We start from the raw sequence: 4,664 nt of genomic DNA, 5'->3' as shown, positions 1-4,664 counted from the left end.
TAAGGGGAACCGTGTGGAATCAAAACTAACCAACACATTGTCGATACCGATTCTCAACATCACAGCATAGAGGCCACATGCTTTCGTAGGGTGGGCATTCATGTACGAAACGTCTTCTCTAAAGTGTTATGCTACTCTTTTTGTATTGAATCACAGTAGATTTGATATAAAAATGTAATTCAGTGCCACATAACAATCCAAAGCTTGCATAAAATGACGAATAAGCCCAAATCTTTGGAAATAGGACGATGTTACAGAAGGGTACTGAAATATGTGCTCAATAGTTTTTTTTTTATCAGGAATCTCACAGACATTTTAAACACGAGTGGAAATGTCGATTTATTGAAAATGAGTTGCAATTTTCGCAAGTCTTCACCAACTTCATTGGTTGAACGTAAAATTTCAATTGTCTCTACGAAACTGAACCACACTATCGATTTGGCTACATACAGGCGTACACAGCAGCTGTTTGTAGTACTACACGTAGAGTATTCATTAACGAACGATAGACATAAACTGATACACATACCACGAGAAGCGCGCCCTATGTCTAATGGATGTCAAAATTCGAATTGAATATGAATTCTAATATTCAGTGTTTTGCGAATTCCATCCAACATAACCAAGAATTATAATTTTTTATAATAATCTCTTGGAAATACCATTTGCAGTAGATTCAATAGATTCTGCCTTGCTAATTTCTAAACTGTTATTAGAACTTTCGTAACACGCGAAAAAGTAAAGCTTTTTATTACTTTTGGAACATTTTTGAACTTTTGAAACATATTGAAAACTTGTATTATTGTATTGAGAAAAAAATCATATTTTCAAAAGTACCGTTAAAACTCATTTTTTATGATTGTCAAAAATTGGCAACCAGAAGTGGTGTTGGGTTATGTCACCAACTCCGTTTAGCAAACACTTTTTTATGTTAGTGTGCTTTTAGTTTAGCTACGAATGAGTTTTTTTTATTAAATTCATTTAGATTGCTTCATTTCAATTGCTTACAAATTTGGTGTTCTAAATCTGAAAGTGGTATTGGATTTCAGTGACTTCCCACTCCTAATAATGTGGATCTAGTGAACGTTACATAATTGGTTTGTGAATATCTTATAGTTTAGGATTACAATTTTGAACAGTAGATTGTAGGATTAGGTTTAGAAACTGTAGATAGCTGTAAATAGTTGGAGCTGTAGTTAGACTAAACTGTAGATAGCTGTAGTTGGAGCTCAACATTTATTGAAAAAAAAATGTTTTAAAAGTTTTGGACGAAGAATTTGAAAAAGAAATAATCTCAACATCCTTAAAAACCCAATTGATTTTAAGCATCAAGATCAAGATCTATTATTAGATCATATTGAATGAACTTCGATTAGTTTTTTTTTTTATACCTTAAAATTAGGTTTATATTTTGCTGAAATCAACTTCCTTTTTCGAGCTTATGAATCACATTCTCAGATTTGCAATTAAAATCTATGTTGCAAATTTCTTAAGATTTGAATGTACGCACATATTTCAACTGTCATTTTACAACGAAGGATTCTAAAAATAATGCAATTATTACATTAAAATGATATCTGTAATATTATTTGGAAAATTTAAGCATAGGATAATTGCACTTAGTTTAGATTTTCTTTTAGTAGCCAGCGGAGACAGGGCTGTCGTTTTTATTATTATTGAAAAAATCCATGCAGAAGTCGCTTAAATTATCTCTAAAATAAATGGCCGGAGTATTTTTTTGGAAATATCTATGAATCGGTGATGAAATTCCGGACAACTTTCTAAGGGATTTATCAAAAATATGGATTTTAATCCCGTGATGCATTTCTTGGAACCCTCGTTTCCTGTATTTTCCGGCGTTCCCAATATTCTGAAACGCTCTATTACATTAAAAATTCGCCCATCTAGGTTCAAACAAAAACTATGGCGCAATTTACTTCTCATATCATACCAACTATTATATCCTGTAAATAAAGAATAAAATAATATGTTAATCAGTCCACAGTCCGGGAAGTCTATCTTCTGCGCCAAATGCAGCCAGTACTTATAGCTCAGAAATATCGTAGGTACAAACACATAAAAGGTACCAAGTCAAAAGGTAGAATAACTGATATCACTTGAGATAGGTAGACATGACTCCAACCATAGTCATCACTAGATGACTAGTTTTATATCAATGTTTATTTGTTGTCTTGCGTAGTCCAAAATTTTGTTTTATATAAAATGCATATCTTTTCGACGATATGTTTTTCAAAGTAAATTATAGGCAAAACAAATCTTTCAAGAAATCTATTTCATAAATTAAGTAGGCTTATAAAGTTTTTCATGGATTCCGTTCAATGTAACAGTCACAACGTAAGACTCTAGTTGGTTCTTTAGTGCTTGGTAAAATAGATTCAATGTTGGCAAATATAATTTTAACTTTATACGATTTGTCGAGAATGGAATTCACTCTTAATTTTATTGCAAGAACTTTCGATTAACTGTATAAACTTTTTTGTTTTGAAGCTTTTTGATCACTACGAAGCCTAGAGATTTTTTTGCGGAGAAACAAATAAATAACTTACAAAACAGAAAAATAACTATACAAATTTGAGGGTATAAAATATAATGCTGCTCTCTCCTACTCGATATTTCTTATCTCGATATCTAGTGAGAGAACCATAGTAAAATATGGTTTTTATGGCTACATCGAGAGTCCCTTAAAAAGTATTTGCACTGGTTTTGAGTTCTATAACTTCACTGTATATATAAACTTGAGTTTACTGTATATATAAAATACGGAGATTTAAAAGGAAATATTAAACTTGCTTTATTTTCACGTTTTTTTAATAATGCAAATTTTATTTCTCGTTTCGAGTTAGAAACCCTAATTAAAATGAGTAGCATATTTGGTGAGTCCCCTGGAACAATCTTGGACATTTTTTTGAGTAATTCCTGAAGGAATTTCTTGAAACATCTCTATAGGAATCCTTGTAATAATGGCTGAATGAATCCTTGTTGGATTTTTCGGAAACATTGTTAGAATTATCGATGGAAAGATTCAAATATCAGAGCTCTGTACTTCTACAGTTCAAACTTCAAAGTAGTTAGCGTTAGCGTAGTTACGGCGTACTTCGTAGATTGGATACTAGCAATATTATATCCTGGGGTTGCAAATCTCTTAAATAAAGATATCTATCTATCTAACTATCTACAAGCAATATTAATGTTTTTTCTTTTGATAATCTAATCTAGAATGCCTTCAGAAACAAGGCTAGGGAATAAGCCTTGATCCTATCAAAAATAAGAATACCAAAACCATGAATATTTCTATTCCCGGCCACGTCCATCTTTACCGTAACTTGAGATTGGGGAAGGAAATGTTGATGTAGCACATACTTAACGAGAGTCCTCCGACTCAGCGACACCCTCATAAGTGCTACAGAGCTGGGGGTTTGGAGGGATTTTGGGTCATCAGGATTCTCCTGAAAAGCTAGCGATAGACCCAGATCAGTTGTTGTTTAATGATTTTCGGCAATCAAAAGAGGAAATATATTCGATTTACAGTATAAAGAATGTTGTTTCGCGTCAAAATAGTCGATTACTCGTTCAACGGTAATATCGATCCACTTTCTACCTAGTAAAAAGCAGAATAAATCCCTTCAGGGTCATCTAAATAGTTTGCGATGATTTACATGGAACTGTCATTTACTTGAAATACAACCGACCAAAAAGCACTCAAAATGCATAGCCGCGATAAGCGACCGGTTGAAGGAAATGTCAGAAGACATTGCTGAAGATATTCGTGGATATTTGTGAGAATCCCTGGAGTAGTTCCTAGAGAATTTTTTTAATGATTCAATGGAGAAAATATTGCATAAATTCTCGGAGCTATGAGTAGAGGAAATCACGTAGGAATAAACAAAGGTTTTTCAGAGAAATACTACGAGGCAATAAAATATGAATCTTTACGAGAATCCTATGAATAAAATTAAGTGGAATTTTTAGGGATATATTTAGATAAAAAATGCAGAAATTTCTGAAGTTTTCACTGTAGAAACTCTTAAAGTTAATTGAATTTAGAATGCACCTCTTAAGTAATAACAGTAGGCATTCTTTCCTTGAAAGAATACTGAAATGAAAAATGAAAGTATCTGAACATTAGTAGAAAAAAAAGTAGTAATTGTCAAAAGTAAAGTGAGTTTTTTTTTGCTCTTTTTTAACTATTTTTTTTAGCATTTAGGCAAGACAATTTGTTACCCATGAAATTTTTTCTAGGGATTTTTCCAAAAATGTTACAGAGATTCTTCCATAAATGTGTTCGATTATTTAAGGCATATCTTTTCCCGAGAAGGAAACAAAAGCAACGCGCACCTTTCTATCTATACCATATTGGGTATCTTACTAGGGTTCCTACACACTTTGATTTGTTTTCGTTGTTCGGTAAATAATATTACCGAAAACGAACTGTAAATAAATAATTTACTGAAGTTTCGGTATTGCAAACTAAAATTACCGAAAAAACTTGAACAAATAAGGAGATAGAAAATATATTCATCTTCTTTTACTGACATCGTCGTTTCATTTACCGAAAAACCAGTACATAGTATAGATTAACCGTAGACTGTAACATTTAACCGTACTTCGGTACAAAGTGTCACAATGGTTTACCGGACAAATGG

The sequence above is a fragment of the Aedes aegypti genome, chromosome 3, assembly GCF_002204515.2.
Source record: "Aedes aegypti strain LVP_AGWG chromosome 3, AaegL5.0 Primary Assembly, whole genome shotgun sequence".
Lineage (NCBI taxonomy): Eukaryota > Metazoa > Arthropoda > Insecta > Diptera > Culicidae > Aedes > Aedes aegypti.
This window is presented reverse-complemented; position numbering follows the sequence as displayed.